Source organism: Heloderma suspectum, chromosome 1 (genome assembly GCF_057233095.1).
Source record: "Heloderma suspectum isolate Gila_16-S chromosome 1, 16-S_ref, whole genome shotgun sequence".
In the NCBI taxonomy this organism is placed as follows: domain Eukaryota; kingdom Metazoa; phylum Chordata; class Lepidosauria; order Squamata; family Helodermatidae; genus Heloderma; species Heloderma suspectum.
The window spans coordinates 152353173-152369662 of NC_139458.1; the positions used below are offsets into that span (position 1 = coordinate 152353173).

Genomic DNA, 16490 nt, shown 5'->3' on the forward strand with positions numbered 1-16490 from the left:
AAGGAGACGTCTGTGTCAAAATAATAATAATCTTCTAATAATTAGGTCCCATAAAGACCCATCATCTGAACAGCCTGGGCTGGTTGCCTGACAAAAGGTATGCCTGGCCAACAGCCATAACTACATTTTTCTGGATTCATCAAGATGGAGTAAAAGGGTGTGTGTGATCTTGCCAGGAACAGAAAATGGAGACGTTTCATATCCCTCACCCAGATCTCTGTAAGCATGGACTGTATGAATGGATGGATTAACATGAGAGAAAAAGGGCTCTTTCCTGTGCTCATCTGATAATTTACCAATACAGGTAATATTTAGACTGCAACCTATACATGCTTATTTGATGGGAGTAAGTCCCACTGAATTTGATTGGATGTACTTCTGAGGAGTCAGGCATAAGATTTTTCACTGTTATTCTCCGTAGCTTCTATATGAAGAATGATGAAACGTTGGGAATAGGTGAAGAAAAGGCCAAAAAAGAATTTCTGTTCAGGCTAGCATGACAACAGTACTCTGAATTTTACACTTCTCTGTCATGGGACTTCTGTCGCTATGATGTACTCTTTTTTTCCTAAAAAGATTTTCACACATTCCCAGCTTCTTTCAACAGTTCACTACAAAGCATGGCTTATTGAATATTCACAGCTTCCAAGCTCAAACTGATTTTCCCCCCTGCATGAAGAAAGCATAGATTCAAAACTCTTGCTCTGTTATACCTTAAGATGCACTTACTAACCTACATTATTTCATGGTAGGAGGACTACACTTGTATTGGTACCCAGAACCCAGAAATTACATGGAAATTTAGAAACAGGAATATATAAACTGTCCTTCCAACACATATTGAAAAATGTCAAATGTTGATGCAGCTCAATCTACAGAATTGGTCTAGGACATTTGGTTATTAGCAGAAAGCTCTCACTAATGTAACAATTGGTTGTGTTCAGACACAAAGTAGTAGATTAAGTATAAAGTATTCAAAATAACCACAGACTGGTTTACTTTTTTAAAACGGTAGGTTCCCCATGTATCTGTGGATTGAATATGTCCTTTTTTCTTTATTCTTAAATATTATCAGGATTATGGCCAGAAGAGCATTCTGTGTTTGAATGTAATCCCAGCAAATAAGGACACAAACATATTTAATTCAATCCAACCATTAATTTGCCATGTAAACAGGCAAAGCGGAATAACCCGATTTTTTTTTATCCTGAGGCCAGTAATCACTGCCTGACTTGAGAAACCTCACAGTAGGAAATGGTTGATTTGTTGAGTTCCTACTCATGCTACATTGGCATGAACAATGCACTAAGCATCCCCTTTACACACATTCAAATCATCCTATACAGTGTGGTTGAATGGTTTCTGATGTTCATTTGTGCCTGAACTGAACTGTTTTGCTCACTGGAAAAGATGATGTTAGCTCTGCTTACACACTGCCAGAATGTGAAATAACTGCTGCCACTGAAGAAAGAGATCTTGGAATCATGGTGGATAATGCCCTGAAAGTATGAGTACAAAAGACTGCAGTTATCAAAAAGGGAACACCATATTATGTTTTACTAAAGAGGTATAAATAATAAAAAATCTCAACAACCCTCCATAAATCAATAGTCAAATAGATGTGATGCGGGTGTTTGTATATTCACGTTTCTTCCTCATTCATGTATAATGGGTGGGCAACTTGTGGCCTTCCAGATGTGTCAGTCTACAAGTCCCTTCAACCCTAGCCGTCATAGCCAATGGTGGGGGATCAAGGGAGTTGTGGGCCAAAACATCTAGAGGACCACAAGTTGCCCACCCCTGATGGGAGATGGAGGAAGGTTGATTTCAATATCAAAAGTGGCACGAAAGTGAGGGGAACTGAACCCTTTCCCCTCCCTTACTTCGCCACCCCCTGCTTTATAGGTGAGCGGAGAAGACATGTGAATAAACAAATGTAGCCTCCCCTTTCCCCCATAGTGTTTAAACATCACTATGGTGAAAAGCATATCAGACAAAAAGAGGACAGTGATGAAGGAAAACAAGAAGCTGACCGCTGAACCAGTTTTTCTAGACAAGGCTTTTGTGCACTCACCATTCCCCAGTCACAGAAATGTACTGGTGCTTTAGACATCGTTGTCAACCTTAAGTGTTTCTCCTGGGCTTTCCAACCACTTACCTGGCTTTTGGGAGGGGGAGCAGGGCAGGGAAAATGCCATCATTTTGGAATCACGAAGCAAAACTCTCCACCAGCAGATGTTATTCTGTTTTGTTCCACTATACTAGAGAGCCACCTAGAGGTTATGTAGCAGAAGGTATGGAAAGGCAGGAAAGGAAAAAACCTGTGTGTAGAGATCTGATCTTAACACTGCAAAGAATCTGGAAGCACAAGTGGCAGATTAAAAGGCCTTGTCTAGAAAAGCTCCCAGTAACAGTCATGGAGTTAGTAATATATTTAGACTGCAGTCCTATGCAAGTTTAGACAGAAAAAGGTCCTACAACGTCCAGCATTCCCCAGCCAGCAATGAAATGCTTTTTCTATCACATGGGTTGATAGATGGGTTAGATAGGGTATATAAAGGGAGACAGATTCAGCTTTAGCTCATTTGGGTCAGGGTCTTCCCCAAGCCCAGTTCATTTAAGCCAGCTCAGGGACTGCCCAACTCCCTCTTCCTGAGTCTGGACAGCTTCTGCACACATGTCCCTTTAGGGGTCACTTCAGGACTGTGTCTCTGGCATGCCTCTGTAAGGGTGGCTGGAAAACTGCCCCCCTTAAACAGTAGTGGAGGAAGTGAGGAGAGAAAGGAATGCATTTTTCACATAACTTGCCCTAAGATTCAGTGGGAAAGTTTACCTTGTTTGAGGGGAAAATTTCACTGCAAATACTAAATTCCATGAAAATGTGGCTCAGCTCTATTTTAGAGCTAATAGGAGTGTGCGTGTGTGTGTGCACGCGCATGTTTAAAAATGTCTTATGCTTTTCTGCATTAGAATGCATCCTGCAATCACACTGTTGTGTACTCCTTACTTCCCAAAGCAGCAATACATTTTAGGGACACTACTACTTGGGCTTGGGTTTCCTTTGGAGGAGGGAGAGTGCTAGAGGCATAGTGATTTTGTAGTATTAAGTTTATTTACAAATATACAAGTAGAGACAAGGAGCATATGCATTCCGATCAGTTAGCAAATCGACTGCCCCACATCAAATTCCCAAGAGAGAGAGACCTGCTCTCTGCTGTTGCTTTCAACTTATATCACTCACTCTTTGCTTCTCTCACTTTATATCTCAAACTGAAGCTTCTTCTCTCTCACACACATCCCTAGCTTACATCAGCCTCCTTCCCTTTAGCTGGAGGGGGAAGTGCCAAGGTAGCACCTTCCAGGTTCTGATGGACTTCCCATTCCACAGAGGATTTTGATCAAGAAATCATCTTCTAACAATTCCCATAAAGAGACATGACCTGGCCATCTTGGACCTTTAAGGAATATTAACCTTCTTCTGTCCAATCCCAGACTGTGAACAGGCTCTGCTTTAAGGCAGGGGTGGGCAACTTGTGGCCCTCCAGTTGTTGTTGGACTACAATTCCTATCATCTCTCACCATGGACTAGATGGTGGCTAGGTTGATGAGACTTGCAGTCCAACAAGTGGCCCATCCCTGCTTTAAGGCAAACCTATAGTGATAGTCCAACCAGAGCAATTGGACAGCTGTCTCACAACATTTGTTTTCAATTCTCTCAAACCATATGGTAGCCTTCTCTGACCTGGTGCCCTCCACTGGTTGGGGTATGCTGGGAGTTGAAGCCCAACATGTCTGGAGGGCACAAGGTATGAGGAGGCTGCCATAGGGGCTAGAAGTATGAAAAAAATGAATGCTAAAATTGTGACCTCCTGTCAGTAACCTGTGTGTTCCAGATTTGTGACCTATATGGTGGCTCTGTATGAACAGAGGCTTTGCTCCTCTGCAGTTTGTTATGAGTGGAAGGAATCTATATGTAGATCTTTTACTATCCTTGGTTGGGTAGAATAAGTCATGCATACAAATGATATGGAAAGTAGTGTTTTCTATGTTCTTTTCTATTCACACTACGCCAGTCTTTAGTCTCCCATTTTTTTCACACCTTCTCAGTTGATTTGTTTTCCCACCCTTCTACCTCTGTCTTTATGAATGTGTGTTTCTAACCAGTATTTCACTGCAAGCCACCAACAACTTCTCACTATTTTTTTATCTTAGAAGAACATTAGGCATATTAATTCCACCCCCAACAGCAAACCTCCTGCAATATGAGGAACATATTAAGCACACTCACAATAAGGGAGACTTGCTGAGTCCTGCAGGAGAGTCTGTGTAAAGCTGATGAAGGCTGCATGCAGTCCTATGCATACTTAGGTGTATGTCTTAGTGAAATCAGTCAGGTATTTGCTTCTGTGTAAACATGCATATAGTTAGATCAGGGTAGGCAACCTTTTTGGGCCGTGGGCACATTTGGTACTTTGATAAACTGTTCCAGACACCACAACAAAATGGCTCCATGGGAGGTGTGTCAAAGAAGAAGTAACCTGCCCCAAAAACCTAAGTATAAGGCAGAGGTGAAGTCTGAGCCCCAACATACTAAACAACTCCTTCAAACACAGTTTTCAGCACCAACAGAAACCTATTTCTCAGCAATCCCAGCTGCCGGTTAGAAAATGTGTTATTTTTTTTAAGTGGGAATGGTAGGGCACCTTGGTGGGCACCAAGAAAGATGTCTGGGGATACATTGCTGCCCATGGGCACCATGTTGCCTACCTCTAGATTAGGTTGTCTGAAGATTTACCCGCTTCCTTCAAAGTATAGACTAACCTTAGAAATAATGAAATTCTGTAGAGCAGCAAGAGACTTGGCACTGGAAAATACGATTATATGGCTGGCCTGTTCATTCCGCATGCTATGGAATAAGGATATTTTAATTACTAGTGAGTTACCTAGTAATTAAGAATCTGCGGGTTCTTTTTGTCACACTCTTTAATATCACCGGACAGCTCATCTACCCATATTTAAAAAGAAATGTACTGAACAGCAGCAAACCTCTCCCTCCCATTGGGGTTGGACTCAATGGTCTTAAAGGCCCCTTCCAACCCTACTATTCTATGATTCTATGATCCTTTACACCTCACAGTTTTGTTACTAGTCTATTCTATTCTATACTAGTCTAGTCTATACTAGTCTAGTCTAGTCTATTTTCAGTTATTTAGAAACTGTGCTTCCCATTTACCCAAATTTATTTACCCAAACAGCAGCATAACTATCTCCCCTGCAGCAAGACTACGCCCCAGCTGATACTTGTGCAGGGCCAGCCCAAGACAGTCCACATACAGAAGCTGACGGAATTGGCAGTTAAGACAGGCTGTCTCTCATACACCACTCTGTCCTCCAGCAGACAGCAAAAGGCACAGAATTCAAGAGAAGAGCCGGGAGGCTGCCACTACTGCCTCTCAGCATCTGCCACCTGAAATGGTCACCTCAGTCTGACTAATGTTAGGGCCAGCCCTCCTCTATATGTGGAAGGGAGATGGTACTGTTGGCACTAAAAAGGGAGAATTACCTAAAGTCTTATTTGGCAAGTAGGTTTTTTTTTTTTTTTTCATGAGCAGAGGTGGGTAACTGAGTCCAACTCTTCCCCCAGCTTCCATTGGCAAGCCACTATCTTCAGTCCTCCCCATTATGAACAACGCAGCTGATGTTTCCTTCCTCTGCTTCCCTACTGCTCTATCTATTCCATAGTTTTGGGAAGGGGAACAAAAGGAGGCAGGATTGGCAACTGGAACGTCTATATTTGAACCAGGGGATGCCAATAGCTTGTTCCTAGCATAAAGGTTAAAAAGGAAAAGGGGTACTCTTTGACCGATAATGTGGATCATGATAATGTGGCTCTATCAATGTTACTTCTTTTGTCTAAATGTCTTGTTAGTACAATGAAGTGTATTTTGGCCTTTTTATATTGATACCCGCTGTGAACCTTGATGGTGAAAAAATTGTTTAATCCTGATAAAGCCAATCACAAAACTGTTCAATCTAAGATAAAGACAAAAGTTTATAATGGAATGTGATGTGGCCACTGACTCTTAAAGCATGCATGTGCCTTGCAGTTATATGTATGAATCAGCAACTCATCAGTTCTAAAATATTTTTAAACAGTTGCATAAAGGAGAATATGGCAAAGCAAACATTTTGAAATTAGGGTAAGCAAACGCTTCCTAGAAAAAAAAGAGGTTCAGCCAACTGATTCTGAAAGGAGGGGGAATACTAGAATTATTAATAGCCTAGCTTTCTGGGAAATGATCTCAGTAAGCTGGACAAATCTTTTGAATTGCCACTGTGGAGGCAAAATGGTTTTTAGAGGCAACTACTAAGAAATTGCTGGGTCATTTCTAAATAAAAAAATCTCATGTGTCATTCTGAATAATGAAATATCCCTTGTATTCCAATAGCTAAAGGAAGAGCAGGAGGGCTCAAAACTACGGCGTCTCTTTTCCCCCCTTACACATATATGCACACATGTACACACAACAAATCAACTAATCACAAAACTCTAAAACTGTTTCATGCAAGTGGCCTACAAGATGCTATGCTGAGCTTTAAGTTGCATATTTGTGTAATTAATCAGATATGTAGTCTTATAAAAACTCCACTGATAGGATATATATGCTTTAAATTCCAGTTTCTTCCCCCACCCCCGCCCTTCCTGTGTTCATCAAGAGCTTACTTAAGGCTTTTGCAGAGGATCACTTTCCTGAGCAATGGCAGCAACTTCTCCCTTTGTGCTACAATACACTAGCCTAGATCCTACAGTAGTACTGATACTTGCAAAAATGAATCGGTGGGCAGAACAGTAGGGAAAGAAGAATTGCTGCAAATTTGTACAGGCCAGTACAAGGTTTTGTTACTGCAGTTCTCCAAGTACCCTAGAGTTCCTTGTGATGATTCAGGGGATTCTAGTGTGCACATGGAGCTATGCTAAAACAGCATGCAAATCTGGACCACATACATTGTCAGAACCTCCTTGAATTATGCCACCCAAAGCAACTGGCTCATTACCATTTGCCCCTTAGAAACCCGAAATGTATATTATAATGCTGGAAAGGGTGTGTGCACATCCCTCGCATGAAAAACAAAAAACTTGAGAAAAGGTTTGTGAAATGTCAAGGCATTGCTGAAAGTGAAGGAAGTGTGTGTGCGCATAGGCGCGTGCACGTGCGTGCGTAAAAAGGGAGTGAAATTGGGGATTGTTTGTATAAAACTAAACAAAAATCAACAAAATGTTAATAATAACCACAACAACAAAAAGCATAGTGCTGGCTATGATTCTGCAGGGAAGGTTTCACATTTGTTAATTACTTCCTAACATACTGTAACAGCAATGTGGCAGTAATATATGCCTCGATAAATCTGTTAGTCTAAAGTGACAAAGGGCTCTTTTTTGTGTCTTTGAAGTGGAATTCCAGTGATGCTAATGCCAAGGAAATAAACTATTGTGCGTATAATGTGCTCAACAAAAGATGGGGGGAAAGCAATTCTGTCTCTCTGAAAATGCATCATCTGCACAAAGACAAAACCCTTAGAATACAATGCTGGTTTAGAGACACCTAAAGACTTATTTCTGTATGACAGTTAAGCATTTCCTAGATCACAATCCTAGACTTTGGAATCAGAATTAAGGCTCATTCTACCGCATGACGTTTGTCCCTATGCAAAGGAGGATAAAGCTTTTATCTTCAATAACGGAGTAGAAGGAGAGCTTCCGCAGGGCTGGCCCAAGACATTTTGCTGCGTGAGGCAAAGGACAAGATAGTGCCCCCTGCCCAATTTTATGTACAGAAGCTGATCAGACTGACGTTGAATCTTACTTCAATATTGGTGGTGGGGCAGGGTCCTCCACTGCCCCCAAGGAGAGCAGGCTAGCTTAGGGGGCAAGCTAGATGGCACACACAGCTGGCCTGCAGCACCTCACTAATGCTTCCTGTTTCCCAGGATTTGCTGTCTGAGGTGGCATCTCACTTTGTCTAACGGCAGGGCTGGCCTTGAGCGTTTGGCAGCCAGAGCATGCCAAGTCTGGACCTGCTGAAAATCCCCCTTCTGTATTATTACTATCTGGCTACACTATTTGTAGGACATTCCCGTTTCTCCCCTGAGTGGCTTTCACTATACCTTTCAGCTGAAATGTTCTCCCCTTCGCTCTTCCTTAGCCTCCCCAAGTCCTATTCCTAGTACGTTCTTGTTTCCAGTCATAGTTTTGGGGGGAGGAGTTGTTGTGACAGTGTGCATGTGTATGTTTGTGTCGACAGGGTGTTGATAAGCAATGGAGTTCCAGGAACTAAGCGAAACTGAGTAGTACATTTTAACTGGTGCAATTTGTCATGAGGTATTAGAAAAGTGCACTTTTCAGAATTCTCTCTTCTACAGTTAGTGCAGGTACAACACTGTCCTTCTTTGCATTTGGACGCATTCATCCAATGGCAGGTCTCTTGCCTGTTTATTCTTCCTTCAGTTCCTCACTTCTGTAGGAGTGAGTAATTAAAAGGTACTTTTAACAGTAGGCAACTGCGGGGTTTCATTTAATATATCTCATTTGGCTGGGCCAGTAACAACCAAATGGACCCTTTTATGGTTTTAATATACTTTGTATTTACAAATGCATTTTGAATTAAAGTAAACACTAAAACCTTAACCTACTATATGGTGTACTGGTGACTGTGAGCGCAGTAGTGGTGGAGTCAGAAGGGTCATAAGTGGGCCAGTGTGCAAGGCCAAAATGTGGGTTTTTATCATTATTTTAAAATGCTGGCAAGTTCGGAAGTGTGTTGCATTTTGCAGTAATAAGCCAGGGCTTTGATTCCACAACACATAGCAGGTGTGACTGTAATACATTCCAGTTCCCAGGGCTAAATAAATAACTGACAGCTCTTTCTCTTTCCACATTCTTATGCTTGGAGGACAGAGAGGCTCAGAATTCTCCAGTGCAGGGAAGAGGCTTGCTGACACTTCATTCTCTTAGGATTCAACAACTATTCCTTACTCCAGCAGCTGACGGATTTTGTCAGTAGATTGGATTGAGCAGCATACTGTGAAGAGCCAGCGTGGTGTAGTGGCTAGAGTGTTGGACTGAGAGCCGAGAGATCCGGGTTCTAGTCCCCACTCGGCCATGGAAGCTCACTGGGTGTCTTTGGGCCAGTCACAGACTCTCAGCCCAACCTACCTCACAGGGTGGTTGTTGTGAGGTTAAAATGGCGAGGAGGAGGAGAATGTACGCCACCTTGGGTTCCTTAAGGAGGAAAAAAAGGTGGGATAGAAATGTAAGTAATAAATAAAAAAAGAAAGAAAGGAAGGAAGGATGGGTGCCAACAGAGTTGTTTCTGCTCTCTAGGATTTTTAGGGTTAACTACCGGGCAACACTATAAAAACTATAGTGTTTTTAATCACTAGAGGAATGAGAATTCAGGTTGGTTCTGCTTCTTCCACCACTGCAGAACCATATAGGGAGAAGTTGAAAAGTTTCCCCTTCTACATACCCTTCTGTTGCAGCCACAGAAGCCCTGTCTTGTACCAAAATGGGTGACGTCACGTGCCTTGGTCTAAAAGGAAAATCAATGAAGATCCTAATATTACCTTGAATTTTCCTTAAAGGCTGAAAATGGCTTCAACATTTTCCAACCCCACAATCTGCACAACTTTTTGCCAGTTATTCATCCTTTCCTTATGCAGCCATGTCCACTGTTTTAACAGTTGTGAAGCTCTTTCCTTTTATCTCACCTAAGAATGCTACTACTGAATTTCTACATGCCATCTCTCTGTTAAGGCAGGGGTCCTCAACCTTTTTGGACCTGTGGGCACAATTGGGAATTTGAGATACTGCTGTGGGCACCACCACAAAATGCCTAATCAGTTGATCGCCGCTTTGGCGTCTACCTATGGATCTTAAGCTGCATCTTATTCAGCAAAAAGGTTTGCTTCATGTCTATTGGACACGACAACACCTCTTTAATAGGGGATTGCCTAATTCAGCTAATTGCTGGCAGTGCAATGTAGCTAATGCTTCATTTAAACGTATGTTTTTGCAATGTCCAGTAGTTGCTTCTTTTTCTGGGGAGGTTATTACTCAGAAAAAAATTGTATTGGAACAGTTTTTAATATTCACTGATATACACACTCTTTTAAATTATTTACCTGCTTCATGGAAATTAACAAATGGTCAGTGTAAATGTATTCTCTGCACTCTTTTGGCAGCTAAAAGCCTGATATTACAACATCAGGAGGATAAACACTCCCCTCCTATAATGCAATGGCCTGGGGACCTTACAACATTTTCAATATTTGAAAGGGTGGCATATAGGTGCCACTTTCAAATGGATTATTTAGATGTTTGGTCCACTTTAGTTGAAGCCCATGTATATTTGCTAGAAAGCTGTATGCATTTCATACAAATCCATGTATGCATATTTAAAAATGGGAAAAATAAGAACATTTTTAAAAAATGAGAATGTATTTTCAGGTGCCTCTGGGCCCCATGTTGGGGATCCATTTGCAGGGAGCCATTGGAGGTCTGCCTGCAGGCACCACACTGGGGACCCCTGCATTAAGGGCCTTAATGGAAGAAACTTGACAACCTTACTCTAAATATTTAGACTTCCATCCTCACTCTTTAAATCTTAACAATTCCTAAACTTGAAAAGAAGAAAATACTACTAAGCTTAATGGGACATAAAACCTGAGTCTTAGTGAATGGTTTTCTGTAACTTTTGAGTTCATTGAGCAGGGTCCAGAGCATGAAATCACCCTATGAATGGCTGAAGCAAAATTCATGGTGCAGCAGGTCTGTCCACTTGCTATGGAAACTATGTTTGGTTAAGTATCAGGTATCCGGATTTCTGCTTATGTGCCTAGCCAGAAAGATCTGTGTATTTATAACCCAGGCGGCCTACAGACTACAACAGCAAAGTCATTTCCTTATGCGCCTGGAAGTTTATTCCACAGCTTGGACTGAGCTATGGTAGTATATTAATTGTTGTTCTTATAGTGCCAAAAGAATGCAGAGTCCCTTCCAGAGAAAGATAAATATGTGCCCAAAAGGATTAATCGTCTAAATTAGACACAACAATACAGTTAAGAGTGATAAACCAAAGCATGAGGGAGAGCCCATGTTAAGGCATGAGCAATCCACAAAATAATTCCGTATAACCATTTTGGCACTGCAAAAAGAACAGAGATGGAGGGAATGTCTGAGAACATTTATGAATGAACACTTAAAAGAGAAAGCTACAGAAGGAGATCCGTAACTCGACAGTGAGACAGTCAAGCACACATGTTTTTATAGCACATTGGGTTCACGGAAAGGACTAGGTTCTAGTGGAGGCTCCTCCTGGAGGAAGAACTGGGGGAGGTTATTTTCATATTTCCCCCTTGTAGCTCTTCCCAAAAGCTGTTCTGGAAGGTTGAGGGATACTCTGGAACAGCATGGGAGACAGTGTTGGGGACTACAGGAGGAACTGGTGGAAACTGCCTTCCTTCCCTCCTCCAGCAGAGAGTTGCATGAGTGGAACTCCACTCATGGGAAGTCTGGTTTGCACCCACTGAGATTGCTTTAGAAAGCCTGGCAGAATCTCCAAACAACTTTGAAAAGTTTTGCAGAATGACACAGAATATTTGAGAAAATGAAGGAATTAAATGGGGAGATTTGTTTCACTCCTCATTACAAACTAATCCCATGATGTACCAGTGACACTCCCACATTCATAACTTTCATTGCTATTACAAAACCTATGGGCACACTATTGAGATGTATCACATTTTCCCCTAGTACAAATGTATTGTTTCACTGAAAGAAGTTGGAATTCTTGAAGCAAAGGTTCTGCCTGTCCATAACATGCTGCAAATGGAAGACAAATGTGTACTGACTTTTTGAAAAAAAATTAAATGTGTGCAGAAAGGCCTTACTTGCGTAATGAAACTTGCTGTACCCTAGTGTATCAAACAATTCATGAACAGGGACTAGTTTTTTCTCTTGAGATAAGGACCTTGTAGTTTTGTACACTTCAGACATATCATGGCAAAATACAGGATTGTCATCATTAAAGAAAATATTTCTTAAAACAGCAACATAGTTCTGTGAGACAAAAAAAATATTTTGAAGTACACAGTGATGTTGTGCAGAAACCACATTCAGCTCACAAACTGAAATCCCCAACAGAAAGCTTTACAACATTACATGCCAAAATATGTATATATTAAGCCTAGATAAATAAGGAACAAAATTTCTGATTTAATTTTTTTCTGCTTGGCTGGCTACACAGCATTCTAATAACTTTCACATAACAATGTCCTTTTTTGACATGAAACTGTCAGCCTGATTTAAATTTGAGGATGATCGGCTAGTTGCCTGACTACATTATCACTAAAATCACCAGCACATCTACAATGGACTACTTGTGAAAAGAGAAACAGGGGCCTGAGATAGCTTGTTCAAGACATTCAGCCTGAAACTGAGTTGCAAGAACAAGCCATCATGGACTATGTAATTGGCCCTATGTCTCTCAGATTACAATCCTATGCACACTTATTTAAAATTAGTGGAACTTCCTTCCCAGTAAACATGCATGGGCTGAACATGACATGCATGGGCTTGGTAGGGTATTTTGATGTGCCTTCCTACAGGGAGACTTTGAAGCCTCACTATTAATGCTAAATTGCACACTAAAAGTAAAACACGTGCATATCCCTCTATAAATATCAACCACTTAAAAAACTTTATTTTAATATTAAAATGTTCTGTGCAATGAACATGAGCTAAACATAACATGAAAAATTCAAAGAAAACAATCAAACACACCCAATTTAGTTAGGATGCACAGAGTACAGAATCACAACACTTTCAAACTATAATTATATTCTCTAAGTAGGTCAGCAAAATCTTATAAGGTGTGGGGAGGGGAAGAATCTGGGATGTATGCTTGATGTACCACAAAAATGTGTGCCATCTTGCATAAAATATTTCAGGATTTGAGTGGCCTCTAACAACCTTCACGTGGTGGGTGATTTTGTCCATTAAGAAATTATCTCAAAGTCTCTAAAACCAAACCTTGAACATTTCCAGTGAGTTGTAGTCATTGCTCTTGCTGCTGCTGGAAAGAGCAAATGTATTTATGTAGTGTAGACTGTAAGTCCTTTGGGAAAATACCCAGAATCACAAGTATTGGAGTCATGGTGACTATCAGCAGAATCCAATAGTCACCATGACTCCCAGTGCTGCCCAGACGCTAGCGGAGCTGGCCGCCAATTCTGGCCTGCACACGGCCAGCCCGCCACTTCCAGTCCGCAAGTGACCCCCACTGTTTGCGGAACTGTGATTTAGCGCTTCAGGAGGCAAGCCTCAAAATAAGCGGAAACGACCTGCCCTGTTTCCACTCATTTTGGGACTTGCCTCCTGAAGTGCTAAATCATGGTTCCATAAGCCGTAAGATTTGCTTGCAGACAAGAAGTGGCAGGGCTGGCCACACGTGGGCCAGAATAGGCAGCCAGATTCGGCAGGATTGAATTCTGCCCATTGTACTTGGTCATATTGTTAATTTCTGTTCTGTTAAGATCTTGTCCCAAAATCTCTCTACCATAGGATATGATTACCACATGTGAACAAGTACACCAATCCTTAACAACCTCTCCAACATTTATTTGAAGCTGTTTTGAAGATCTTTCGTGCCTTAATCGGAGTTAAGTGCCAACGAGAAAGTCCTCTGAAAGTCAGTTACCGTATTCTTGCCTTGTTTGAGCCAGAAATAAACTACCTATCCCAAGGAGAACTGTCTATCAGCATCCCTAAATCCACTTCCCGGCAGGCTTTTAAAGCTTCAGATGACCCACAATAAATCAACAATCTGTAGTAGCTTGGATACCATGCCCTTTAACTCTAGACATCTAGAACTTTAAAGACACTCGAAGTCAGTCAGTAGATATGTTATGTCTGCAAACACATGGGGACTGTGTATGAGATAGCATATTTTCATATCCTGAAACCAATGCAGATCGTATCTTCCAGCTGATCTCAACTATGGGTGAGTATGTTCCAAAAATAACTGAATCCCTTTTCCATCCAAGCTTTATTAGATATGTTAATGTGATTGTCTTTAAAAGCTGGAGGAAACATAGCAGATGCCAATGTTTTTGCCCATCTTTTCATACTACAAAAGTTGGACTGGTAGAAGGATTTTTGATCTCATGTTGATGTTACAATGCATGCCTTTATTGGCTAATAGTTATAAACCAGCCAGTTCTCTCTGGCATACTGCTTTGCTGTGTAAACGTGTTCTGCATGTTATATTTGCAAGATGAAGTAAAAGAACAGCAAGTGCAGTGTGGCAATTGCTATCCGATATGTAAGAAGATTAGCATGGCTTACTACTCTGACTAAGCTAAGATACTGCAGTGATATCAGGAGACATCAAAAGAAAATGGTATTTCACATACAAGGGAGTCTACTAACTCAGGTGGTGATAACACTAAGCATTTACATAGCTTCCCTAATATTACTTGATATACAGCTGTGACAATGACAGTGCAGCTGGATCTAGGGGTGTATTCTCATAATAACTAAATATGAATTAAGAACTTATAGACATGCCTTACACTGGGTGGGACCAGCCTTGTAAATATGCCCACAGAAGTTACTAGCCTCCTCCAGCCCACTCACTCGCCCCCATAGAATTCTAGCACTCACCTGCATGGAATTCCTGACCACCTATGGCTCCTAGGCGAGTTGTTAAGCACAAGGCTTGGTTGGACAGTCATTGCATGATGAACAGAGAGTCAACTCCTGAGACTGGCAGCTTTCAAGAACAAAGCAAGCTTCTAGCCAAGACAATTGGAGGGGGTGGGATGGCGGGGAGGTTGCAAATGGGCAGTGGCTGGATGTTCATAAATCAGGAGTCCAGTCATTCTTCCCTCTGCTGTTATATGTAAGTAGGGTTGCCAACTGATATCAGCGGCTTGATGGGCAGAAAACAGCAGGTGAATTTCTTCACAGCTACACATATTCTTTTCATAGCTCACAGATAAACATTATTACCTCCTGTTTATGCCTGCACAGCTTCTCTAGTGCCTCTCTTTTACATTAACCGGCAGACTGCCCTCCGCCCTTCACCCACCACCGTTTGGATTATACAGTTCGCGGCGCGCCCTCCAAAAGCGCGTGTTTGGCCGGAATACGCGCTCCAGCTCTCCCAGGGTTTGACTGAGACGCCTATATCTTTGCCAGTCAAGAAAGCCGCGCCCTCGTCCCAAACTCTGCCTCCAGTTATTTATATGCGTCTATTGAATTTTAGTAGGAGGTTAGTTGGGTTCTTGTATTTTTTTTTTAAAGGTGAAAACATTAAATTGTATTTAATTCAGCCGACGCAAAAGGGCATCCCGCGCCGAGAACGAGAAAGGACCCTCCCTCTCCCTCTCTCTCTGTTGCTTGAGCCTGAAGCATAGAGTTAAAGAGGGGGGGGGGGGTAAAAACATCCTGGCCTGAAGGGAGTGGGGGCGGCACTGGTCGCTAGATCCAGCTGCTGTATGTTATTAGTAAAAACCAAAACGGGACTAAAGAACAGCAGCCACCTTGAGGGGAGGAGGGCCAGCAGTGAACAGCAGCCCACGTGGCGCGCGCCAGATAAAAGTCCCATGCAAGGACTGGCCAGGGGGCGAAAAAACCCTGCTCCGCCTCTGTGCCGTTTGAATTTAGCAGCGGAAGGCTCTCTGCCCACGGAGATCAACGCCACCACCGGCCGGTGCCTGAGGATTTGTCTGTTTACGGCTGCCAACCTATACCCGCTTACGCGGGGGTAGGTCCTATTGAAGCCATTGGGGCTTGCTTCTGAGGAGGCATGTGCAGGATTGCAGCCTGAAGCACGGTTGAAAGGATAGGTACAAAAGCCACCTTGGTAAAACCCCGATTCCAAGGTTTCAACAGCTCCACGTAAGAGATCACAGTCACGAAGGCAAGCGCACTCCCTAGGGAAGCGGCCCCGTTGAGCACAGCGGGACTTCTGTTGTTGTTGCTCAGTCGTGGGCGACTCTTCGCGACCCCGTGGGCCACAGCACGCCAGGCCTCCCTGTCCTCCGCTCTCTCCCGGAGCGTGCTCAAGTCCATGGGACTTATTTGTAGGGCTGCCCTCTGTCCCCTATCCCCCCCCCCCCCGATCAAGGGGGCGGGAACAGTGAAGGAATTACGTATGGGTAGCCAGGACGAGCCGCCCCTTTCGGTTATTTCACGGACCCCCGCTCCTTCTCTGAGGGCGCAGTCCTACGCAGGTTTAGACGGAGGAAAGGCCGACGGCTCCCAGCATTCCCCAGCCAGGGCACGCTGGGGGTCGTAGGCCTTTCCTCCGTCTACACACGCATAGGACTGCGCCCTTGACGGATCGCGTCGATGCGCTGCCGCTGGGGCATCCTAGCCGATTCCTTGTCCGTGCGGCACTGCGAAGGGCAGCCCCGCGACGGCAACG

At 42.8% G+C, this 16490-nt stretch overlaps 1 protein-coding gene across 1 annotated transcript in view; it reads right to left on the reverse strand.

Moving 5' to 3' along the window:
* CLASP1 (cytoplasmic linker associated protein 1) overlaps window positions 1-16468 on the reverse strand; it is a 269767-nt gene extending 253299 nt beyond the window's left edge. The window contains exons 1-2 of the mRNA XM_084807323.1: window positions 9528-16468; window positions 1431-9280 (exon numbers count right to left, since the gene is read on the reverse strand). The gene's annotated coding sequence lies outside the window, so the exon portion shown is untranslated. The remainder of the gene's footprint in view (window positions 1-1430; window positions 9281-9527) is intronic.
* Between the last annotated feature and the right edge of the window lie 22 nt (window positions 16469-16490).